This window comes from Ranitomeya variabilis, chromosome 2 (genome assembly GCF_051348905.1).
Source record: "Ranitomeya variabilis isolate aRanVar5 chromosome 2, aRanVar5.hap1, whole genome shotgun sequence".
In the NCBI taxonomy this organism is placed as follows: Eukaryota; Metazoa; Chordata; class Amphibia; order Anura; family Dendrobatidae; genus Ranitomeya; species Ranitomeya variabilis.
Window position 1 is genome coordinate 1,106,291,349 of NC_135233.1, and position 26,729 is coordinate 1,106,318,077.

General features: G+C 45.6%; 2 non-coding genes across 2 annotated transcripts; both read right to left on the minus strand.

Annotated features, from left to right (window-relative positions):
- Positions 1–15,449: 15,449 nt before the first annotated feature.
- Positions 15,450–15,522, minus strand: TRNAA-AGC (transfer RNA alanine (anticodon AGC)). The gene has a single exon. It is a non-coding gene; the product is annotated as a tRNA-Ala (tRNA).
- Positions 15,523–16,316: 794 nt separating this feature from the next.
- Positions 16,317–16,388, minus strand: TRNAE-UUC (transfer RNA glutamic acid (anticodon UUC)). Its single transcript has one exon. It is a non-coding gene; the product is annotated as a tRNA-Glu (tRNA).
- Positions 16,389–26,729: the final 10,341 nt, after the last annotated feature.

The window sequence follows — 26,729 nt, forward strand, 5'->3', positions numbered from 1 at the left end:
CATCCTTTAGGGCTTCAGAAAGACCCTTTCTAAAAATTGCTGCCAGGGCACACTCATTCCATTGAGTAAGCACAGACCATTTTCTAAACTTCTGACAATATATCTCCGCTTCATCCTGACCCTGACACAAAGCTAGCAAGATTTTCTCTGCCTGATCCACTGAATTCGGTTCGTCATAAAGCAATCCAAGCGCCAGAAAAAACGCATCTACATTAAGCAATGCAGGATCTCCAGGCGCAAGGGAGAATGCCGAGTCTTGAGGGTCGCCACGCAACAAAGAAATAATAATTTTTACTTGCTGAATGGGGTCACCAGAGGAGCGGGGTTTCAAAGCAAGAAACAGTTTACAATTATTTTTGAAATTCAGAAACTTAGATCTATCCCCAGAAAACAAATCATGAATTGGAACTCTAGGCTCTAACATCGGATTCTGAACTACATAATCTTGAATGCTTTGTACCTTTGCAGTGAGATGATCCACACAAGAGGACAGACCTTGAATATCCATATCTACACCTGAGTCCTGAACCACCCAGAGGTTAAGGGGAAAAGAGAGACAAAACACACTGCAAAGAAAAAAAAATGGGTTCAGAACTTCTCTTATCCCTCTTTTGAGATGCATTAACACTTTATGGCCAGCTGTACTGTTATGGACCTGGTGGTTAGGAGTACCCGGAATTACCTGATGAGTAAGTCGGGAGAAAGGAAGTTGTTGATTAACCCCATGAGAGCTGGATCCAGCACTGAAGATGTGCTGCTACAGCATGATAAAAGGTAATATTGCTAAAATAAACACAGTAGATGTTTTCAGTGGCACATAATAGCAAGATTTATGAAAAGAAAAAAAAAAAGGTTATAGTAGTGGACAACTTCTTTAACATGTCCGCAAGTCCCATAGGGAATGAATGAGGCCGAATCCTCATATATGCCCATGTAACTCTTTCAAAGACAATTTCAGCAATATTTTTACATGTTAAGTCCATTCATCCGAAATCAATTTGCATACGTATGCAAATGAGGGAGTAGATCTGTTACTCCAGCTCTATACCCGCTCAGTGCCACCTCTTCCTGATCGACTTACAGCTCTTTTTTCCAGAAAGAAACACAGCATAGAGGCTGTCAGTGAAGCAAAAGGAGGTGGCACTCTGCGGGAAATAGAGCTGGAGTGACAGAGGGTTAAGATCCACCACAGTCGTTAGGCATTATTTATATATCAATTGAAATGCTGATTTCTGAATAAGGCTAGGTTCACATTGCGTTAACAGCAGCCCATTCAACACTTGCGTTAATGGGCTGCTGTTAACGCAAGTGCCGACTTGTCACATCGCTAGCGCAGATAGAGCTAGCAGATGCTCTATCTGCACTAGCAGTGACGGACCTGGAAACGCTGCAGCCCAGGGTCCGTCACTCAATGACGGCACATCACTAGCGCACACCCATTGTAGTGATGCGTCCGCCATAGGGCTTAATGGCGGCATTATCGGACTGCGTTACACCGCGTTATGCCACTGTGTAACATAGTCTGTCTAACGGACTGCTAAAACGCAGTGTGAACCTGGCCTTAAGGAGTTTGTCTTTGAAAGAGCTACATGCACATATAAAAGGTTTGGAGGGGTGAAATCCTGCAGATAGTCTGCCTTTAAATAAATATACTGTCACTGTCCCTGTGTTTGTATGGCTAAGTAATGAAGAGAAAATGAGTGGCGGCCATAGATCTCACTTCCAGTTAATGTCCCATGAACCCGAGAGTCGACACTGGTGGAACAGAGGCAACACAAGTGGTCAGTCTTCACAGAACTGCGGCGACAGTGAGGGCAAGGCTTTCGCTAGGAATTTTGGGGCCCCATACTGGCAAAATTTCTAAGCCCCCTTGAGACTGCCCAGAATCCACCTCAGTTCTGCCTGCACGCCCTCAAGCCTTCCACAGTCCCAACTGTTATTGACCTGGTGGTTAGGAGCACCCGGAATGACCTGATGAGTAAACTCAAAATCGGGACTAGCTCTGGGGAAGTGGGAACTCTGCTGACCGCAAACCCTACTCCTATCACACACACTAGAAATAGCCGTGGAGCGTACCTAACTCTCCCTAGACGCCTCTTCACAGCCTAAGAGCTAACTACCCCTAAAGATAGAAATAGAAGCCTTACCTTGCCTCAGAGAAATTCCCCAAAGGTAAAGGCAGACCCCCACATATATTGACTGTGAGTTAAGAGGAAAGTCACAAACACAGGAATGAAACAGGTTTTAACAAAGGAGGCCAGATTTCACTAAATAGTCAGAGGATAGAAAAGGGAACTATGCGGTCAGCACAAAAGACTACAAAAAACCACACAGAGTAAGCAAAAAGACTCCCCACACCGACTCACGGTGTGGAGGTGCCACTCTGCACCCCCAGAGCTTCCAGCTAGCAAAGGAATATCATGATAGCAAGCTGGACTAGAAATTAGCAGTACTAAGAAATATATTCAGGAAGCAGTAACAACAAATGAACTAGCAAAGACTTAGCTTCTGCTGGAGTAGGCAGGTCCTCAGAGAAGTCCAAGAGAGATCTGAACCAATACTGAAACATTGACAGCTGGCATGAAGTAACGATCTGAGTGGAGTTAAATAGGGAAGCCAGCATAGCAATAAACGAGAGCAGCTGATAAAGCCAACCTCAGTGACCAGCAGTTCCGCTCGAAGCCACCAGAGGGAGTCCAAGAGCAGAACTAACCAAAGTACCATTCATGACCACAGGAGGGAGTCCGAGAACGGAATTCACAACACCCAACGCCCACTCTGGGAAAAACTCATCTTCTGCACCACGTCCTCACCAATCTGATATTAACAGTTCTCAGCAGACAGCAGATCACATACATAGCTGGCAGCTTTTGTTTTGGCCAAAAGAGTATTTAAGGCGCCACCACAACAAGATAGTCTCTTTTGGTCAGACCCTACTCTGCTCTAACCCATTAAACATTTCTTAAAATATCCAGTACTCTTTTTAGGTATGTTTTTATTTATTTTTAAGGGATTGAGTCACATATATTTTTTAGAATGACCATTAATACCACATACAAGAGAGGAATACCATCAAACCATGACCAGACAACATATTACCACCACATAGTGATGGAATAATACCACAAACAAGGAACAAATACCTCCTTACCATGACCAGATCACATATTACCATCACACGGTGACCAAATAATACCACATACAGGGAGAAATACCTCCATACCGTGACCAGATCACATATTACCATCACACAGTGACCAAATAATACCACATACAGGGAGAAATACCGCCACACCATAACCAGATCCCATACTACCACCACATAGTAACCGAATACTACAATACTGATCATTAATAAGAAAAACACAACATTAGTGCCATTATACACAGGAGCTCTGTATATAGTGTCAGTGTACAGGTAGTACAGTGACAACCAATGACATTATACACAGGAGCTCTGTATATAGTGTCAGTGTACAGATACTACAGTGATCACCAGTGACATTATACACAGGAGCTCTGTATATAGTGTCAGTGAACAGGTGATAAAGTGTATAGTGTCAGTGTACAGGTAACACACTGACTCACCAATGACATCTCTAGCTGAAGTCCTTCATCTTTGCTGTTCTTTTTCATGCAGCGCTGACCGCCATAATTTTTGTCTCTGCATATAATAACACATAGTTACCTAGAGCACCGCTTCCAGAGCCCATTCCCCACTTTTTTCCTTTTTTCTACTACACTACACATCTGAATACAGTCGTGCACCCACCATTAATATATAATTAGTTAATATTAATCCACCAATATGCCCCCACCAACTATAAATAGCCATTTTCCCCACTTAATATACATATACATAAATTAGCCCCTGTACACTTTCCCACAATTCATTACCAGTCACTGCATCCTCAATGCCCCCACTATGTGCCTCCAGCTCCCCCGATTCATTATATTTACATGCCCCTTCTGACCCAATTCATTGTCATGTCTTCTCTCTCTCCCACCCCCACCCTCTATTCATTATCAACTGCTATCCCCCCACATTCAATACATCATTTACTCCCAACACCCTCAAAATTCATCATTATTTGCTCTCAACACCAACTATCTTCAATTCAATTGCTGTCCACCGTCCCTCACTTCATCTTTTGCTGTCGTCCTCCCCCTCACTTCATCATTTGCAGTCCCCCTTCCCCTCACTTCATCATTCGCAGTCCCCCATTTTCCCTTCACTTCATAATGTTCAGTCCCCTTCCATTCATGTGCTGTCCCCGTCCTCTCCCTCACATCATTTGCAGCCCCCTCCATCATTTGCAGCCATCCCTGTTGTGAATTCCGTTCTGGAGCTCCCTCCTGTGGTTGCTAATGGTATTTTTGTGAGTTCTGCCCTTGGGCTCCCTCTGGTGGTTTCGAGTGGAACTGCTGCTCCTTTAGGTAGCTGTAGCAGCTGACTCCACTGATCGCCTTGCCTGGGTTTGTTATTTAAACCTGCTCTGGGCTTTAGTTCATGCCAGCTGTCAATGTTCTTGGTTGGATTTGGTTCTCTCCTTGGATTTCTCATATGGCCTGTCATTGTCAGCAAAAGATAAGTTTTTGCTAGTTTTTGTTTGTCCATTTGTTTGGACTCTATTGCTCTGCAAATATGTCTCTTTTTGTCCAGCTTGTCACTGTGTCATATTCAGACTAGCTGGAAGCTCTGGGAAAGCAGATTTGCCCCTCCACACTGTGAGTCGGTGTGGAGTTCATTTTTGTAAACTCTGCGTGGATTTTGTAGTTTTTAATACTGACCGCACAGTATCCTTTTCTCTCTGTCTATCAAGTTTAGTATTGGCCTCCTTTGCTGAAATCTGATTTCATTTCTGTGTATGTCTTTTCCCTCTCCACTCACAGTCAATATTTGAGGGGGGCTGTCTTTCCTTTGGGGGTTTTCTCTGAAGCAAGATAGCTTTCTATTTCCTACTTTAGGGGTAGTTAGCTCTTAGGCTGTGATGATGTGTCTAGGGAGAGTCAGGAACATCCCACGGCTATTACTAGTGTTGTTGTTAGGATTAGGAACTGCGGTCAGTAGAGATACCACCTCCTCAGAGCTCGTCCCATGTTGCGTTTTAGCCAGCAGGTCATATCAGTGTGGCCTCTTAACCACCAGGTCATAACAGTACAGCTGGCCCACAATGTGTTAAATGCATCTCAAAAGAGGGAAAAGAAAGTTCTGAGTTGTTTTTTTTTCCTTTGTAGCTTGTTTTGTCTTTTTTTTCCCCTTAATCTCTGGGTGGTTCAGGATTTTGGTGCTGATATGGAGGTTCAGGGTCTGTCCTTGCGTGTGGATCAACTCGCTGCAAGGGTACAGAGTATCCAAGATTATGTTGTCCAGACTCCGGTATTAGAGCCTAGAATTCCTATTCCGGATTTGTTTTTTGGAGATTGATCTAAATTTTTGAACTTCAAAAATAATTGCAGATTGTTTTTTGCTCTGAGACCCCGTTCCTCTGGTGACCCCATTCAGCAGGTGAAGATTGTTATTTCTTTGCTGCGTGGCGACCCGCAGGACTGGGCATTCTCCCTTGAGCCAGGAAATCCTGCATTGCTCAATATTGACGCATTTTTTCAAGCGCTCGGATTGCTGTATGACGAGCCTAATTCTGTGGATCAGGCAGAAAAGACTTTGCTGGCTCTGTGTCAGGGTCAGGAAGCAGCAGAAGTATACTGCCAGAAATTTAGAAAGTGGTCTGTGCTCACAAAATGGAATGAGTATGCCCTGGCAGCGATTTTCAGAAAGGGTCTTTCTGAAGCCCTTAAAGATGTTATGGTGGGGTTTCCCACGCCTGCTGGTCTGAATGAGTCAATGTCTTTGGCCATTCAGATCGATCGGCGTCTGCGTGAGCGCAAGGTGGTGCACCATATGGCAGTGTCCTCTGAGCAGAGTCCTGAGCCTGTGCAATGTGATAGGATTTTGACTAGAGCAGAAAGGCAGAAATTCAGATGTCAGAATGGCCTGTGTTTTTACTGTGGTGATTCTGCTCATGCTATTTCTGATTGCCCTAAGCGTACTAAGAGGGTCCCTAGGTCTGTTACTATTAGTACTGTACAGCCTAAATTTCTCTTGTCTGTTACCCTGATTTGCTCATTGTCGTCCTTTTCTGTTATGGCATTTGTGGATTCTGGCGCTGCCCTGAACTTAATGGACTTAGAATTTGCCAAGCACTGTGGTTTTTCCTTGGAGCCTTTGCAGAGCCCTATTCCCTTAAGGGGGATTGATGCTACGCCATTGGCCAAGAATAAACCTCAGTACTGGACACAGTTAGCCATGTACATGGCTCCAGCACATCAGGAAAATATTTGCTTTTTGGTGATGCATAATTTGCATGATGTTGTTGTGCTGGGTTTTCCATGGTTACAGGTACATAATCCAGTGCTGGATTGGAGATCTATGTCTGTAACTGGCTGGGGTTGTCAGGGGATACATAGTGATATTCCTTTGATGTCAATTTCCTCGCCCCCTTCTTCTGAGGTTCCTGAGTTTTTGTCGGATTTCCAGGATATATTTGATGAGCCCAAGTCCAATTCCCTGCCTCCTCATAGGGACTGCGATTGTGCCATTAATTTGATTCCTGGCTGTAAGTTCCCTAAGGGCCGACTTTTCAATCTGTCTGTGCCAGAGCATGCCGCTATGCGGAGTTATGTAAAGGAGTCCTTGGAGAAGGGGCATATTCGCCCTTCTTTGTCACCATTGGGGGCTGGATTCTTCTTTGTTGCCAAGAAGGATGGCTCCTTGAGACCATGTATAGATTATCGCCTTCTCAATAAGATCACGGTCAAATTCCAGTACCCTTTACCTTTACTTTCTGATTTGTTTGCTCGGATTAAGGGTGCCAGTTGGTTTACTAAAATCGACCTTCGAGGGGCGTATAATCTCGTGCGTATTAAACAAGGTGATGAATGGAAAACAGCATTTAATACGCCCGAAGGCCATTTTGAATATCTTGTGATGCCATTCGGGCTCTCTAATGCTCCATCGGTATTTCAGTCCTTTATGCATGATATCTTCCGGAATTATCTGGATAAATTCATGATTGTGTATTTGGATGATATTTTGTTTTTTCCGATGATTGGGAGTCTCATGTGAAGCAGGTTAGGATGGTGTTTCAGGTCCTTCGTGCTAATGCGTTGTTTGTGAAGGGGTCTAAGTGCCTCTTTGGAGTTCAGAAGGTTTCTTTTTTGGGTTTCATTTTTTCTCCCTTGGCTATTGAGATGGACCCTGTTAAAGTCCAGGCCATTCATGATTGGACTCAACCCACATCTGTAAAGAGCCTTCAGAAATTTTTGGGCTTTGCTAATTTTTATCGCCGCTTTATTGCTAATTTTTCTAGTGTGGTGAAGCCTCTGACCGATTTGACGAAGAAGGGCGCTGATGTGATGAATTGGTCCTCTGCGGCCGTTGAGGCTTTTCAGGAGCTTAAACGTCGTTTTACTTCTGCCCCTGTGTTGCGTCAGCCAGATGTTTCGCTCCCTTTTCAGGTTGAGGTTGATGCTTCTGAGATTGGGGCAGGGGCTGTTTTGTCTCAGAGAAATTCTGATGGCTCTTTGATGAAACCATGTGCTTTCTTCTCCAGAAAGTTTTCGCCTGCTGAGCGTAATTATGATGTCGGCAATCGGGAGTTGTTGGCTATGAAGTGGGCATTTGAGGAGTGGCGACATTGGCTTGAGGGAGCCAAGCATCACGTGGTGGTCTTGACTGATCATAAGAATCTGATTTACCTCGAGTCTGCTAAGCGGTTGAATCCTAGACAAGCTCGGTGGTCTCTGTTTTTCTCCCGTTTTGATTTTGTGGTCTCGTATATTCCAGGATCTAAGAATGTCAAGGCTGATGCCCTTTCTAGGAGTTTTTTGCCTGACTCTCCGGGAGTTCTGGAGCCGGCTGGGATCCTCAAGGAGGGGGTGATTCTTTCTGCCATCTCCCCTGATTTGCGGCGGGTACTTCAGGAGTTTCAGGCTGATAAACCTGACCGCTGTCCAGTGGGGAGACTGTTTGTTCCTGATAGATGGACTAGCAGGGTAATTTCTGAGGTTCATTGTTCGGTGTTGGCTGGTCACCCTGGGATTTTCGGTGCCAGAGATTTGGTGGCTAGGTCCTTTTGGTGGCCTTCCTTGTCGCGGGATGTGCGTTCGTTTGTGCAGTCCTGTGGGACCTGTGCTCGGGCTAAGCCTTGCTGTTCCCGTGCCAGTGGGTTGGTGGGTTGCTTTTGCCTTTGCCTATTCCTGAGAGGCCCTGGACGCATATTTCCATGGATTTTATTTCTGATCTTCCTGTTTCTCAGAAGATGTCTGTCATCTGGGTGGTTTGTGACCATTTTTCTAAGATGGTCCATTTGGTACCGTTGCCTAAGTTGCCTTCCTCCTCTGATTTGGTTCCATTATTTTATCAGCATGTGGTTCGTTTACATGGTATTCTGGAGAATATTGTGTCTGACAGAGGTTCCCAGTTCGTTTCTAGGTTTTGGCGGTCCTTTTGTGCTAGAATGGGCATTGATTTGTCTTTTTCTTCAGCATTCCATCCTCAGACAAATGGCCAAACGGAGCGAACCAATCAGACCTTGGAAACCTATTTGAGATGCTTCGTGTCTGCTGTTCAGGATGATTGGGTGACCTTTTTGCCGTTGGCCGAGTTTGCCCTTAATAATCGGGCTAGTTCGGCTACCTTGGTTTCGCCTTTTTTTTTGTAACTTTGGTTTTCATCCTCGTTTGTCTCCGGGGCAGCTTGAGCCTTCTGACTGTCCTGGTGTGGATTCTGTGGTGGACAGGTTGCAGCAAATTTGGACTCATGTGGTGGACAATTTGACGTTGTCTTGGTGTGTTGGTCCCCGGCTTCGTGTTGGGGATTTGGTCTGGTTGTCTTCTCGTCATGTTCCTATGAAGGTTTCTTCCCCTAAGTTCAAGCCTCGCTTTATTGGGCCTTATAAGATTTCTGAATCAATCCGGTGTCTTTTCGTTTGGCCCTTCCAGCTTCTTTTTCCATTCATAATGTGTTCCATAGATCCTTGTTGCGGAGATATGTGGTACCTATGGTTCCCTCCGTTGATCCTCCTGCTCCGGTGTTGGTTGAGGGGGAATTGGAATATGTGGTGGAGAAGATTTTGGATTCTCGTTTTTCGAGGCGGAAGCTCCAATATCTGGTCAAGTGGAAGGGGTATGGCCAGGAAGATAATTCTTGGGTTGTTGCCTCCGATGTTCATGCTGCCGATTTGGTTCGTGCTTTCCATTTGGCTCGTCCTGATCGGCCTGGGAGCTCTGGTGAGGGTTCGGTGACCCCTCCTCAAGGCGGGGGTACTGTTGTGAATTCCGTTCTGGAGCTCCCTCCTGTGGTTGCTAATGGTATTTTTGTGAGTTCTGCCCTTGGGCTCCCTCTGGTGGTTTCGAGTGGAACTGCTGCTCCTTTAGGTAGCTGTAGCAGCTGACTCCACTGATCGCCTTGCCTGGGTTTGTTATTTAAACCTGCTCTGGGCTTTAGTTCATGCCAGCTGTCAATGTTCTTGGTTGGATTTGGTTCTCTCCTTGGATTTCTCATATGGCCTGTCCTTGTCAGCAAAAGATAAGTTGTTGCTAGTTTTTGTTTGTCCATTTGTTTGGACTCTATTGCTCTGCAAATATGTCTCTTTTTGTCCAGCTTGTCACTGTGTCATATTCAGACTAGCTGGAAGCTCTGGGAAAGCAGATTTGCCCCTCCACACCGTGAGTCGGTGTGGAGTTCATTTTTGTAAACTCTGCGTGGATTTTTTAGTTTTTAATACTGACCTCACAGTATCCTTTTCTCTCTGTCTATCAAGTTTAGGATTGGCCTCCTTTGCTGAAATCTGATTTCATTTCTGTGTACGTCTTTTCCCTCTCCACTCACAGTCAATATTTGTGGGGGGCTGTCTTTCCTTTGGGGGTTTTCTCTGAGGCAAGATAGCTTTCTATTTCCTACTTTAGGGGTAGTTAGCTCTTAGGCTGTGACGATGTGTCTAGGGAGAGTCAGGAACATCCCACGGCTATTACTAGTGTTGTTGTTAAGATTAGGAACTGCGGTCAGTAGAGATACCACCTCCTCAGAGCTCGTCCCATGTTGCGTTTTAGCCAGCAGGTCATATCAGTGTGGCCTCTTAACCACCAGGTCATAACACATCCCCCTCTCCATCATGTCCAGATCCCCCCTCTATCCTTCATGTGCAGATCCCCCCACCATCCATCATGTGCAGACCCCCCTCCATCCATCATGTGCAGATCCCCTCCATCCATCATGTGCAGATCCCCCTCCATCCATCATGGCAGACCCCCCTCCATCCATCAAGTGCAGACCCCCCTCCATCATGTGCAGATCCTCCTCCATCCATCATGTGCAGACCCCCCTCCATCCATCATGTGCAGATCCCCCCTCCATCCATCATGTGCAGATCCCCCCTCCATCCATCATGTGCAGATCCCCCTCCATCGATCAAACGAAGACCCCCCTACATCATGTGCAGATCTCCCTCCATCCATCATGTGCAGATCCCCCTCCATCCATCATGTGCAGATCCCTCCTCCATCCATCATGTGCAGATCCCCCTCCATCCATCATGTGCAGACCCCCTCCATTAATCAAGTGCAGACCCCCCTCCATCATGTGGAGATCTCCCTCCATCCATCATGTGCAGACCCCCCTCCATCCATCATGTGCAGATCCCCCCTCCATCCATCATGTGCAGATCCCCCTCCATCCATCATGTGCAGATCCCCACTCCATCCATCATGTGCAGATCCCCCTCCATCCATCATGTGCAGATCCCCCTCCATCCATCATGTGCAGACCCCCTCCATTCATCATGTGCAGACCCCCCTCCATCATGTGCAGATCCCCCTCCATCATGTGCAGACCCCCCTCCATCCATCATGTGCAGATCACCCCTCCATCCATCATGTGCAGATCCCCCCTCCATCCATCATGTGCAGACCCACTCCATCGATCAAGTGCAGACCCCCCTCCATCATGTGCAGATCTCTCTCCATCCATCATGTGCAGATCCCTCCTCCATCCATCATGTGCAGATCCCCCTCCATCCATCATGTGCAGACCCCCTCCATTAATCAAGTGCAGACCCACCCCCATCATGTGCAGATCTCCCTCCATCCATCATGTGCAGACCCCCCTCCATCCATCATGTGCAGATCCCCCCTCCATCCATCATGTGCAGATCCCCCTCCATCCATCATGTGCAGATCCCTACCCCATCCATCATGTGCAGATCCCCCTCCATCCATCATGTGCAGATCCCCCTGCATCCATCATGGGCAGACCCCCTCCATTCATCAATTGCATACCCCCCTCCATCATGTGCAGATCTCCCTCCATCCATCATGTGCAGACCCCCCTCCATCCATCATGTGCAGATCCCCCTCCATCCATCATGTGCAGACCCCCCCCCATCCATCATGTGCAGATCCCCCCTCCATCCATCATGTGCAGACCCCCCTCCATCATGTGCAGATCCCCCTCCATCCATCATGTGCAGATCCCCTCCATCCATCATGTGCAGATCCCCCTCCATCCATCATGGCAGACCCCCCTCCATCCATCAAGTGCAGACCCCACTCCATCATGTGCAGATCCCCCTCCATCCATCATGTGCAGACCCCCCTCCATCCATCATGTGCAGATCCCCTCCATCCATCATTTTGCAGATCCCCCTCCATCCATCATGGCAGACCCCCCTCAATCCATCAAGTGCAGACCCCCCTCCATCATGTGCAGATCTCCCTCCATCCATCATGTGCAGACCCCCCTTCCATCCATCATGTGCAGATCCCCCCTCCATCCATCATGTGCAGATCCCCCCTCCATCCATCATGTGCAGATCCCCCTCCATCCATCATGTGCAGATCCCCCCTCCATCCATCATGTGGAGATCCCCATAATGTCCAGACCAGACCAGAGGCAGATATATATTACACCTCCCACCCCACTCACTCTATCTGGGACTGGGTGCAAACAATAGCAGTGCTGCTGCTGCTGTCTGTGCTCCAGCCTCCAGACAGAAATGAGCCTGAGGAGTCTGATCAAAGTGGTGAGTCACTGACAAAGCCGTGCAGCAAGCAGCGTGCGGGCAGGAGGGAGATCATGTTTACTTACTGTGTACTGCTCTGCCGCTGTGAGTCCAAGGCCAGGCCAGCAATGTGTCCCAGCCAGGACGGGGGAAAGGGCGCCGCCACTCCACCTCAGCCCCAACCCCTTGTATGTAGACTGTGTGTCAGCAGGGAGTAGGGAGAGTTGGCACCAGCACCATATGTACTGACTGTCGCTCTGCCACCCCGTCTTCAGTGATGCACCGACATCCTCTCCTCACTCACTCCTCAGCAGTGACTTGCCAAAGACCCAATCCCCCCGCAGCAGCCGGAAGACTGAGGTGGGTGGGCGGGGCGACCCTGGACTTTAAAAAAAAAAAAAAAAAATTAAACTTGCTCAGGTGCCACCACCTTCGAATTGTCCCGCCCTAGGCATGTGCCCTCAAGTGCCTAGTGGCAAATACGGCCCTGACAGTTTTACAAAATTGTAAAAATATTCAAAAACTAAAAAATTACAAATTGATAAAAAAGCATTATACCCATGAATTCATGTTTTTGTAAAAAGCAAACAAAAAAGTACACATACTTGGTATCGCCACGACCGTAATGACCCAACCTACAAGACTGTCAGACTAGTTTACTCCTTCACTTAACACCAAAAAATAACTAAACTAAAAACGAGGCACATCATAGCTTTTTAATCATACAGGCTAACATAAAGTGGAATAAAACGCAATAAAAAAATCGAATCTAAATCAAAATTAGATAATTGAAGACGCCATCTTGCCTCGTAGAAAACAAGCCACCTTAAATGCAAAAAAGAGCTATAGCTTTGCATGCAGGGATGAAAAGATTATTTTATTTATTTTTTTCTATAAAATTGTTTTTATTGAGTAAAAGCACCAAAACATAAAACAATTATACAAATGGGTATCGCTGTACTGACGCGAAGAATAAAACCATGAAAATAAAAGCAAAAAAAATCCTGAATTGCTTGTTTTTGTGCTTACTACCTCCAAAAACTGTAATGTGCTTGAACATGGTACCAATAGAAAAGATAACTTGTCCAGCAAAAAAATAAGCCTTCACATGAATCTGTCAGCAGAACTATAGAAAAATTATAGTTCTCAAAATATGGGGATGCAAAAACATTTTTGCAAAAAAAGGCATCTTTTAATGCGTGACAGCAGCCAAACATAAAAACTCAATATAAATCTGGTATCGCTGTAATTGCACTGACCTGAAGAATAAAGTCATCTAATTAATTATACCGCATGAGGAATGGCGTAAAAAATAAATAAAATCAATTCTTCACTTGCTCTTGATTTGTTCATTCTGCCTCCCAAAGATTGCTGTACAAATCGGCTCACATTTATCCTGCGCACTATGCTGAGTGCTTACACCGGGATTTCCGTGTAAATCTCTGAAATGCATGATTCAGATGGACCCTGTGCCAGAAGATTACCTACAATGAGGGAAATGGAGACACTTTGGATGTTGTCTGGCCTATGATCTGACAGTGTCTGACTTTTGAAGTGTGCATAAAACCGCGGGGAACCACAGTTTTGTGCACTTGTGAAAAGAAGGACACTGCTGAACAGAGGCCAGATGGAGTCCAGAGAAACTCTGCTGCCCCAATATAGTGAATGGATCCATCAATGGTATTATCTGAAACACATCAGTGGGAGATTCAGATGGAAACCCTGATGTAAGTGCTCAGCACAGGATAAACATGATTAATTATGCTCCCAATAAAAGCTTCAACTCAATCAACAAAAACAAAACAAGTCCCCACTCAGGTCCGTCATCTGTTATCGGAAATATGGTGGACTTGAACATTACTGGTACCACTTAGCAATGCAACTAGATGTAGCAGAGTCATGGGACATATGGATTATCAATGGACAGGTGAGTATAAGTTTGCTTTTTTATTTTTGGTTAATAATTGGGTAAAAGAGGGTGGGTAGATTTTATTTCAAATAATGGACTTTACTCTGGTTGTGTCATTATTCAATTTGGCTACTGGGTTTGTAATGGGACATCTGACATAAACATCAAAATCAGACTTTCGGCTGGGAGGGGGCCAATATTTATAGGCTATTAATAGCCTGGGAAGCTCCATGGTTTGTGGCATCTTACCAGAATAACACTTAAATAATTATATATGTAATAATAATAAAATAATATAAATAATTTCCCTCAGCAGGTTAGCAAGAATAAGGGGGACCATTTTTTAAAAAGATTTACTTATTTATTGAATACATATACAGTAACATACACATGCACTGATTCTACATCTAACTGACATCTATTAGAATGCACAGGTGCCAGCTGATAAATAATCTAATCAGCAGCACCTGCTCACACGTCTGACAGTGAGAGCAGGTGCCGGCTTATGGGAGTAGTAGTCATCAACCGACGCCTGACCAGCGGTAACCTTTTTCTGTGTGATAGCATGGGAACAGCAGCGCTCTGACCAGTGGTCAACAACATTGTGACATGGCACCCTCAAACCATTCCAGCAAAATCTGAGCTCCAATATGGCACTTCTTCCCTTTGTACTTTGCCTCAAAAGTAGTTTTTGACCACATATGGGAAATCAGCATACTCAGAAGAAATTGCAGAATATATTATGTGGTGCAATTTTGTTTCTGTTACTCTTGTGAAAACAAAAAAAATTGGGCTAAAACAACATTTTTGTGGTAAAATGTGATTTTTTTTATTTTTATGGCTCAATGTTATAAATTTACATTAAGCACCTTGGAATTCAATGCGTTCACAAAACATCTAAGTAAATTCTTTGAGAGGGCTAGTTTCCAAAATGGTGTCACCTGCGGGGAGTTTCCACTGTTTAGGCACATCAGGGGCTCTCTAAGCCCGACATGGCGTCCGCTAATGAAGTCAGCCAATTTTGTGTTCAAAAAGTCAAATGGCGCTCCTTCCCTTCTAAGCCCTGCCATGCGCCAAAACAGTAGTTTTCCACCACATATCTCGAGAAATTTCATAACAAATTTTATGGTGCAATTTTTCCTGTTACCCTTGTGAAAAAGCAAAATGTGGGGCTAAAACAATATTTTTGTGGGAAATATCATTTTTCATTTTCTCGGCTCAACTTTGAAAAATTCAGTGTAGCACCTTTTGAGTTCAAGGTGCTCATGACACGTCTAGATAAAGTCTTTGTGTGGTCTAGTTTCCAAAACAGGTTCATTTGTGGAGGGTTTCCACAGTTTAGGCACATCAGGGGCTGTCCAAAGGAAGACTTTATAGTTCTCCAGTGATAGTCCATGATTCATGACTGAGAGACTAAGTGGGTTGATCTGAACTAAACAGAATAAAATATAATTACATTTCTCCCTCCATTTGAAAAAAGGTGGAGGATGCGGGCATCGATCCCGCTACCTCTCGCATGCTAAGCGAGCGCTCTACCATTTGAGCTAATCCCCCTTACTGATGGCTTTTGCTTCCCACGTCACTAGGTGGCAGCTCGGCTGATAGTGGAGCATGAAATGATACTTTCTGCTGTAATAATGATTCCCACGGACAGGTGGGACGTCCTCACTGCACAGAGAAAGATAACCACAAACAAACCTCTACTGGTAGATGAGATCTCTCTGCTGATCCTGCTGCTCGTGTTAATTACAGACATTTCACCAGTTCTTGCAGTTTCCCAGGACAGGACATCTAGCTTTGTCTTTGTGTCATCACACAGCAGCGCCCAGATGCAGAGTTTATTATTAGACCATTACCTGTAACCACGATCAATTCTAGAGGAAAGTGATCAGAGAAGGCGACTTCTGTCTGGATGATCTGCGCTACAGTAAGTTAGGAACCGTAATTACCCTAATAGAAGCCCCACATCAGAAGAGTGATAAGGAAGAGGGATTGTTAAGGAAAATTTATATTGTGGTAATGTAATCCCATCAGTAATGTTGCTGATTAATTTTGGACTTAATTCTATAATTCTACTAATAAGTAACAAAATGTCCTTCGAACCGGAATCGAACCAGTGACCTAAGGATGTCTGCACTCCACTACAGTCCTCCGCTCTACCAGCTGAGCTATCGAAGGCTCGTGTCCTGCAGCTCTCCTGCTGTCATCTCCTCGCTGCGTCTCCAGGTTTATGGTCACAAAACACTGGACATTTCTATCATATATTATACATGTGCATTATTTACTGATCAATAAGATTCTGACTGTAACAACAGAAAGGAAACAGCAAAAATAAAAGTATTCACACCTTCCCATACCGGGAGTCGAACCCGGGCCGCCTGGGTGAAAACCAGGAATCCTGACCGCTAGACCATATGGGAGAAGCTGCGAATGTGCAGCTCCAGCAATGAGCCGAGACCCTGAGATCCGACCGGTGGAGATGACACATGAGACACCGAATGTTCTTCCCTTTCAGACTCCTCCATTTATTTGGCAGATACAAGTGACGGCGGCTGCTGGAGCCACATCTCAGGCTTGTGCCGCCCGTCACTTCATGGATCCTCCTCCCATCGCTGCTGGAGGTCTGACATTCTGGAGATATCTCAGTTTTTCATTTTTTCATAGGAGGGATGATTATCTTTTTACTTCTTTATCTTTTAAGTCCTCACCAAGTAGGAGGAGAACTCTGGGGAACTGTGCGGACTTGTGGCTCAGATCACTATGATCTTTCCGCAGAGAGGACATCGCTCCTTGTGCAGATCAGTGGGGAAATCCCGTGTGGCTTTGGTGACTGCTCACTCACCTGAAATGGTGCAGCGTCCGTCACAACTGGGGTAAGCCGGGAAGGGCTCTCCGCTGGCAGCAGCAATATCTCCGGATCTCGTATGATGAGGATCCAGATGGACAGAATATGGATTAAAACACTAAAACTTCTGGCCTATAAAGTCCTGCCATCAGCCGGAGAGGAAATGGTTTGAAAAAAACACATTGTTATTAGACTAGGTTCACATTGCGTTAGTGCAGACCGTTCAACGCATGCGTTAAACAGACTGTGCCGCACAAGTGCCTTTTAAAGATCACATTATGCGATCGCGCTAGCGCAGATGCTCCATCTGTGCTAGTGGTGACGGACCCCAAAACGCTGCAGACCGCTTCCGGGGTCCGTCACAAAATAACGGCACATCACTAATGCATGCCGATTATGACATGCGTTAGCGATGCGCTACATAATGGCAGACAATGGATGCGCTATCGCATCCGTTACATAGCGTTAGTGCCGCTATGTAACGGATGCCGTCAGCGGCTTGCCATTAACGCAATGTGAACCCAGCCTTAGAGCTACACGTTACAGAAAGACTCCAGCTCCTTCCTCAGGCTCCTACAATACAAGTGATGAAGGCTGACCGATACACCTGCCACAATGACTTCAGGAAAAAGGTTTAAACCCTTCTCGACACGCACCGTATATATACTTGTAACGACCGGTACGCTGGTCGTTGTTTGAGAATGGGATACGGCACTGCTATGCACGACTCTGACCCTGATAAGATACTAAACCAACTATTCTTTATAACTTGTGGAAAAGGTAACAGGATTCTACTTCTCAACAAAATATGGGCCACAACAGCAACAATCCACAGAATGCACATTATGAAGCCTGAGAGATCCCAAGTGCCAGCTTCATGGGCGGGAGCAAGACTATCCCAAAACTTTGCCACTCCTTCCCTTATCCGGTACAGGGCATCTCTGGGGTTCTACCGTAACCGTGACACGTGGTCCTCTCAGGTATACAATCTTACACCCGCCTTAATTACTATACATTCTGGGTACCCTGTTTCCCCCTAGATATATGTATATTCACACGACTAATCGCTTGAACCAACACAATATGTACACAGTGCACTGTCCTCTTTGCGAGCACTCAGACGAGACGTCCTGACAGAATATGCTCAAACAGAAAAAAACTGGATTTGTTATTCTGACGTCCGGCCACCAGGTTTAATCAGCTTTCTAGGTCACCAAATCCTCTGATACAGGTGCTGGTGAAGATCCAGATCAGTCCCAGTCCACGAGTCGTCTCAGTAACAGGAACATTCTTCAGTATGCTGCGACTTCTATCTAACTCTCCCTAACTACCTAAACAGTCGGTGACCGGTCACACATCTCAGTTTACTCACGGAAGCCGCTCCCTCTGGACAACACCGTCCAATTTAGGTCACTTCAGGCTTTCGATCCTTCCACGTCTCTTCAGGCAGGACTTCTCACAATCTACCTCACAAGAATCAGACACAAAAGATTTCCTGTTTTCAGGGCTTTCTTCTCTGCTTCAAAGGTGACCTCTAGTGCTAAGCTATTACATCATCATTTCTTATAACCGAAAACATTGAAAACAGTAACATGCTACATACTGCTCTGCATATAATATATACTTTGTGACAATCACACGAGCTCATGCCAAGCTCCACCACGATCAAATACAGGGGTCAGCTCTATATCAGAGCTGACACCTTGCAGAAACACCCACGATCAGTGTAGCACCAATCGAGGGCGTTTAACCCCTCTGATGAAGCTGTTAATAGTGAAAGCGACATCGATGGGCATCGCACAGGGAGTGAGCTCCCTCTCTGCTCCCATCGGCACAACGCAATTGTGATCTCACTGTGCAGATGGTCTCCATGCCCGGCAATGTAAAAGCAGAGTATTAGATCAGTGATCAAGGCAGGAAATAACGATATCCCATCCAGGGACAATCTAAAAAAAAGTTTGTAAAAATTGTAAAATAATTTTTTTTAAATCACAAAATAAAGAGCAAAAAAAAGAAAAAATATTAATCCAAAAAAAAAACATATAAATAAAGAACACATGTGGCATCACTGCATCCAGAATGATCCGACCTATAAAACTATACCACTATACCACTAGTTAACCCCTTCAGTAAGCACCATAAAAAAAAACAAAAAGTCAAAAAACTATGTTTTTTCATCGTTCTGCCAATCAAAAAGTGGAATAAAGTGCAAACAAAATGTTGAATACAAATAAACATAGTATCTCTAAAAACGTCATCTTGTCACGCAAGAAACAAGCTGCCATACAGCTTCATCAGTGGAAAAATAAAAAAGATATATTTCTTAGAATAAAGCAATGCAAAATAATTATTTTTTCTATAAAATAGTTTTTATTGTGTAAAAGCGCCAAAACATTAAAAAATTATATAAATGTGATATCGCTGTAATCATACTGACCTAAAGAATAAAGCTGCCTTATTAATGTTACCACACATGGAATGGCATAAAAAAGCAAAAAACAATTCCTGAATTGCTGTTTTTTGCTCATTCTGCCTCCCAAAAATTGGAATAGAAAGCGATCAAAAAATATTATGTGAATGAAAATTGTGGAGTCTAGGACTTCATCATCTTCCCCCACTAATCACCCCTGCATTCCTTGCCGGTCTGTACACTGCAGTTTGCATCTGTGTTTTGTGACTGTGTTTTGTGATCCTCCGAGATGTTGGGCGGTGGTTCACTGACCATGTGCACTAGCCTTCCCATGTTCTCATCCTCCAACATACCAAGTGGTTGGGCATCAGTGACTTAGTCTCTTCCACTTCTGGGGCAGGACCAGGAGGATGGGCTAGGGAACCACAGCCAGCAAAGTCATCAAAAAGCAAAAGAGACTGCTGCATGACTTGGGGCTCAGACTGCTTGGCTGATTTGCAAGAGGGTGAAGTGGAAGCCAGATGACCATGGTCCTCAGGTGCAAAATCTGCAATTTCTGCAGGAGATTGGGTAGAAGACAATGCAAAGGAGCTGGAAGCGCTCTCAGCCATCCAATCTAACACTGCTTCAACATGTTCTGGTCGCAAAATTCATGCAGCAGTACTTGGACCTATGAAATGATGCAGAACATCTTGTCGCCTGTGTGTGTAAGCAGGTAGCAGTGACAGACCAGAGACTGAGTAAGAGTTAACAAGATATAACAATTTAATAAACAGGGAATTCACTCCTTGCAGGGAGGTTAATGGTTAAAAGAGGGTAACTGTAAAACAATAGTAGTCCAATGAATAGAACTTATGGTGTCCTGTATGGTCCTCTGCAGCTGATGATCCCGCTGGAGGACAGGTTGTTGTTGTGAATTCCGCTCTTGGGCTCCCTCCGGTGGTTGTAGGTAGCACTTTTGTGAATTCTGCTCTTGGGCTCCCTCCTGTGGTTTTGAGTGGTATAGCTGCTTCTTGGATTTAGCATCAGCAGCTGCTTCCACTGATCGTCTTTCTGGCTCGGCTATTTTAGTCTGGCCTTATCCCTCAATCAATGCCAGTTGTCAATTGTTCCTGCTTGGAGCCACTGCTGTTTTGGATTTCCCTGACACTGTGTCCAGTTCAGCAAAGATAAGTCCTTGCTTGTCCTTTTGCAGTCCATTTGTTGTGGACTTTATTGTTCAGCACATTCTATGTTTTGCTCATTTGTCCAGCTTATCAGTGTGGATCTATTCAGCTAAGCTGGAAGCTCTGGGCTGCAGATTTTGCCCTCCACACCTTTAGTCAGGTGTGGAGATTTTTGCATATCTCTGCGGTGGACTTTTTCTAGTTTTTATTACTGACCGCACAGTGTTCTTTCCTGTACTATCTATCTAGCTAGAAGTGGCCTCCTTTGCTAAATCTTGTTTCATGCTACGTATGTCATTTCCTTCTCCTCTCACAGTCAATATTTGTGGGGGGCTGTCATATCCTTTGGGGATCTTCTCTGAGGCAAGATAGCTTTCCTTTTCCTACCTTTAGGGGTAGCTAGTTCTCCGGCTGTGACGAGGTGTCCAGGGAGTGACAGGAACATCCCACGGCTACTGCTAATGTTGTGTTAAGATCAGGAACTGCGGTCTGTATAGTTACCACCTGCTCAGAGCTAGTCGCATGTCGCTCCTAAATTACCAGTCCATAACAGGTTGTAGAACTGACAGCGGCTGGGCAATGTCCTCAGATGAGGTCCATTAAGTGATGGTCCATCTTCTGGCGGCAGCGGTCGGTCTCCGGTACCTTCCGCTGAGCCCCTAGTCCATAACCACGTGCGGCCGAAACTAACAAGGCAACGGCACTCTCAGAGTCAAACATAAATGGGTGGGAAGCAAGTGGCAGGCTAGACCGCAAAAGTTTGTCCGCTACTGAGCCTTCTCTCCTCTTGCTACTCACAGTGTTGTGAATTTACATTTTGGCTCCCTCTAGTGGCTACTAGTGATTTGACTCTGGATATGTCAGTCATTCCTTTTATGCTCACCTGGGTCGTTAGGTCAGGGGTGTTGCTATATAAGCTCCCTGGACCTTCAGTTCAATGCCTTGCAACGTTGATATCAGAGCTAATCTGTAGTGCTGTTGTCCACTGATCCTGGTTCCTGCTTGATTAAGTTAAGTCTGTTTTTTTGCTTTTTGCAATTCGTTTTTGTTTGCATTTTCTGTCCAGCTTGTATATAATCTGTATCCTGACCTTGCTGGAAGCTCTAGGGTGGCTGGTGTTCTCCCCCCGGGCCGTTAGACGGTTCGGGGGTTCTTGAATCTCCAGCGTGGATTTTGATAGGGTTTTTGTTGACCATATAAGTTATCTTACTATATTCTGCTATTAGTAAGTGGGCCTCTCTGTGCTAAACCTAGTTAATCTCTGTGATTGTCATTTCCTCTTACCTCACCGTTATTATTTGTGGGGGGCTTGTATCCTACTTTTGGGGTCTTTTCTCTGGAGGCAAGAGAGGTCTTTGTTTTCCTCTTCTAGGGGTAGTTAGCTCTCCGGCTGGCGCGAGACATCTAGCGACCAATGTAGGCATGTTCCCCGGCTACTGCTAGGGTTGGCGTTAGGAGTAGATATATGGTCAACCCAGTTACCACTGCCCTATGAGCTGGATTTTTGTACTTTGCAGACTTGCTGATATCTCTGAGACCCTCGCCATTGGGGTCATAACAGTTTGCCAGGCCAGTATTAAATGTTAAATGCATTGCAGAAGTGGGATTATAAGAAAGAAAGCTCTGAGGTTTTTTTTCTCTCTCTCATTTTTTTTTCTTTTCCCCTTTACCTTTGAGTGGCTTGTGATTGCTGCAGACATGAATGTCCAGACCTTGATTACAAGTGTGGACCAGCTTGCTGCTCGTGTGCAGGGCATACAAGATTATGTTACCAGAAATCCTATGTTAGAACCTAAGATACCGATTCCTGAACTGTTTTCCGGAGATCGATTTAAGTTTGGAAATTTCAGGAATAATTGTAAATTGTTTTTGTCCCTGAGACCCTGTTCCTCTGGAGACTCCGCTCAGCAAGTGAAAATTGTTATTTCTTTTTTACGGGGCGACCCTCAGGATTGGGCTTTCTCGCTGGCGCCAGGAGATCCGGCATTGGCTGATATTGATGCGTTTTTTCTGGCGCTCGGTTTGCTTTATGAGGAACCCAATCTTGAGATTCAGGCAGAAAAAGCCTTGCTGGCTATGTCTCAGGGCCAGGACGAGGCTGAGGTGTATTGCCAGAAATTTCGGAAATGGTCCGTGCTGACCCAGTGGAACGAGTGTGCATTGGCCGCAAATTTTAGAAATGGCCTTTCTGAAGCCATTAAGAATGTGATGGTGGGTTTTCCCATTCCCACAGGTCTGAATGATTCCATGGCCCTGGCAATTCAAATTGACCGGCGGTTGCGGGAGCGCAAAACCGCAAATTCCCTCATGGTGTTATCTGAACAGGCACCTGATTTAATGCAATGTGATAGAATCCTGACTAGAAATGAGCGGAAAATTCATAGACGCCAGAATGGCTTGTGTTACTACTGTGGTGATTCTACACATGTTATCTCAGCATGCTCTAAGCGTCTTACTAAGGTTGTTAGTCCTGTCGCTATTGGTAATTTGCAACCTAAATTTATTCTATCTGTAACTTTGATTTGCTCACTGTCATCGTATCCTGTCATGGCGTTTGTAGATTCAGGTGCTGCCCTGAGTCTTATGGATCTGTCATTTGCCAAGCGCTGCGGTTTTGTTCTTGAGCCATTAGAAAATCCTATCCCTCTTAGGGGTATTGACGCTACGCCATTGGCAGAAAATAAACCGCAGTTTTGGACACAGGTTACCATGTGCATGACTCCTGAACATCAGGAGGTGATACGTTTTCTTGTTCTGCATAAAATGCATGATTTGGTTGTTTTGGGGTTGCCATGGTTACAGACCCATAATCCAGTCTTAGACTGGAAGGCAATGTCAGTGTCAAGTTGGGGCTGTCATGGAATTCATGGAGATTCCCTGCCCGTGTCTATTGCTACTTCTACGCCTTCGGAAGTTCCGGCGTATTTGTCTGATTATCAGGATGTCTTCAGCGAGTCTAGGTCAAGTGCATTGCCTCCTCATAGGGAATGTGACTGTGCAATAGATTTGATTCCAGGCAGTAAGTTTCCTAAGGGAAGACTGTTTAATCTGTCGGTACCTGAACATACCGCGATGCGTTCATATATCAAGGAGTCTCTGGAGAAAGGGCATATCCGTCCTTCTTCTTCCCCTCTTGGTGCGGGATTCTTTTTCGTGGCTAAAAAAGACGGATCTTTGAGGCCTTGTATTGACTATCGGCTTTTAAATAAGATCACTGTCAAATTCCAGTATCCTTTGCCGTTGTTGTCAGACTTGTTTGCCCGGATTAAAGGTGCCAAGTGGTTCACCAAGATAGACCTTCGCGGTGCGTACAACCTTGTGCGCATTAAGCAAGGAGATGAATGGAAAACCGCATTCAATACGCCCGAAGGTCATTTTGAGTACTTGGTGATGCCATTTGGGCTCTCTAATGCACCTTCAGTTTTTCAGTCCTTTATGCATGACATTTTCCGGAAGTATCTGGATAAATTTTTGATTGTTTATCTGGATGATATTCTGGTTTTTTCTGATGATTGGGACTCGCATGTGGAGCAGGTCAGGATGGTTTTCAAGATTTTGCGTGAAAATTCTTTGTTTGTTAAAGGCTCAAAGTGTCTCTTTGGTGTACAGAAGGTTCCCTTTTTAGGGTTCATCTTTTCCCCTTCTGCTGTGGAGATGGACCCAGTCAAGGTTCGAGCTATTCATGATTGGACTCAACCCTCGTCAGTTAAGAGTCTTCAGAAGTTCTTGGGTTTTGCTAACTTCTACCGTCGTTTTATCGCTAATTTTTCTAGCGTTGTTAAACCATTGACGGATATGACCAAGAAAGGCTCTGATGTGGCTAACTGGGCTCCTGCTGCCGTGGAGGCTTTCCAGGAGTTGAAGCGCCGGTTTACTTCAGCGCCTGTTTTGTGCCAGCCTGATGTCTCGCTTCCCTTTCAGGTTGAAGTGGATGCTTCGGAGATTGGGGCAGGGGCCGTTTTGTCGCAGAGAAGCCCTGGTTGTGCTACTATGAGACCTTGTGCCTTTTTCTCTAGGAAGTTTTCGCCGGCAGAGCGAAATTATGATGTGGGCAATCGGGAGTTGTTGGCCATGAAGTGGGCATTTGAGGAGTGGCGTCATTGGCTCGAGGGTGCTAAGCATCGTGTGCTGGTCTTGACTGATCACAAAAATCTGATGTACCTCGAGTCTGCTAAACGCCTGAATCCTAGACAGGCCCGCTGGTCATTGTTTTTCTCCCGTTTTGACTTTGTGGTTTCATATTTACCAGGTTCTAAGAATGTGAAGGCCGATGCTCTGTCTAGGAGCTTTGTGCCTGATGCTCCTGGAGTCGCTGAACCTGTGGGTATTCTTAAGGAAGGAGTTATCCTGTCAGCTATTTCTCCAGATCTGCGACGTGTGTTGCAGAGATTTCAGGCTGGTAGGCCTGACTCTTGTCCACCTGACAGATTGTTTGTGCCTGCTAAATGGACCAGCAGAGTCATTTCCGAGGTTCATTCCTCTGTGTTGGCAGGGCACCCGGGAATTTTTGGCACTAGAGATCTGGTGGCCAGGTCCTTTTGGTGGCCTTCCTTGTCAAGAGATGTGCGGTCATTTGTGCAGTCCTGTGGTACTTGTGCTCGAGCTAAGCCTTGCTGTTCTCGTGCCAGCGGGTTGCTCTTGCCCTTGCCTGTCCCGAAGAGACCTTGGACACACATCTCTATGGATTTCATTTCGGATCTTCCGGTGTCTCAGGGCATGTCTGTCATCTGGGTGATATGTGATCGTTTCTCCAAGATGGTCCATCTGGTTCCTTTGCCCAAACTGCCTTCCTCTTCTGATCTGGTTCCTGTGTTCTTCCAGAACGTGGTTCTTTTGCACGGCATTCCTGAGAATATTGTGTCGGACAGAGGATCCCAGTTTGTTTCCAGGTTCTGGCGATCCTTTTGTGGTAGGATGGGCATAGATTTGTCGTTTTCGTCCGCTTTTCATCCACAGACTAACGGTCAAACGGAACGAACTAATCAGACTCTGGAGGCGTATTTGAGGTGTTTTGTCTCTTCTGATCAGGATGATTGGGTGACCTTCTTGCCGTTGGCTGAATTTGCCCTTAATAATCGGGCTAGTTCTGCCACCTTGGTTTCGCCATTTTTCTGCAACTCTGGTTTCCACCCTCGTTTTTCCTCGGGACATGTGGAGCCTTCTGACTGTCCTGGGGTGGATTCTGTGGTGGATAGGTTGCAGCGGATCTGGAATCATGTGGTTGACAACTTGAAGTTGTCACAGGAGAAGGCTCAGCGTTTTGCCAACCACCGCCGCGGTGTGGGTCCCCGACTTCGTGTTGGGGATTTGGTGTGGCTGTCTTCTCGATTTGTTCCTATGAAGGTCTCCTCTCCCAAATTTAAGCCTCGATTTATTGGTCCTTACAAGATATTGGAGATCCTTAATCCTGTATCTTTTCGCCTGGATCTTCCGGTGTCGTTTGCCATTCACAACGTATTTCATAGGTCCTTGTTGCGGCGGTACGTTGTGCCTGTGGTTCCTTCTGCTGAGCCTCCTGCTCCGGTGTTGGTTGAGGGCGAGTTGGAGTACGTGGTGGAGAAGATCTTAGACTCTCGTCTCTCCAGGCGGAGGCTTCAGTACCTGGTCAAGTGGAAGGGCTATGGTCAGGAGGATAATTCCTGGGTGGTCGCCTCTGATGTGCATGCGGCCGATTTAGTTCGTGCCTTTTACGCTGCTCATCCTGATCGCCCTGGTGGTCTTGGTGAGGGTTCGGTGACCCCTCACTAAGGGGAGGGTACTGTTGTGAATTTACATTTTGGCTCCCTCTAGTGGCTACTAGTGATTTGACTCTGGATATGTCAGTCATTCCTTTTATGCTCACCTGGGTCGTTAGGTCAGGGGTGTTGCTATATAAGCTCCCTGGACCTTCAGTTCAATGCCTGGCAACGTTGATATCAGAGCTAATCTGTAGTGCTCTTGTCCACTGATCTTGGTTCCTGCTTGATTAAGTTAAGTCTGTTTTTTTGCTTTTTGCATTTCGTTTTTGTTTGCATTTTCTGTCCAGCTTGTATATAATCTGTATCCTGACCTTGCTGGAAGCTCTAGGGTGGCTGGTGTTCTCCCCCCGGGCCGTTAGACGGTTCGGGGGTTCTTGAATCTCCAGTGTGGATTTTGATAGGGTTTTTGTTGACCATATAAGTTATCTTACTATATTCTGCTATTAGTAAGTGGGCCTCTCTGTGCTAAACCTAGTTCATCTCTGTGTTTGTCATTTCCTCTTACCTCACCGTTATTATTTGTGGGGGGCTTGTATCCTACTTTTGGGGTCTTTTCTCTGGAGGCAAGAGAGGTCTTTGTTTTCCTCTTCTAGGGGTAGTTG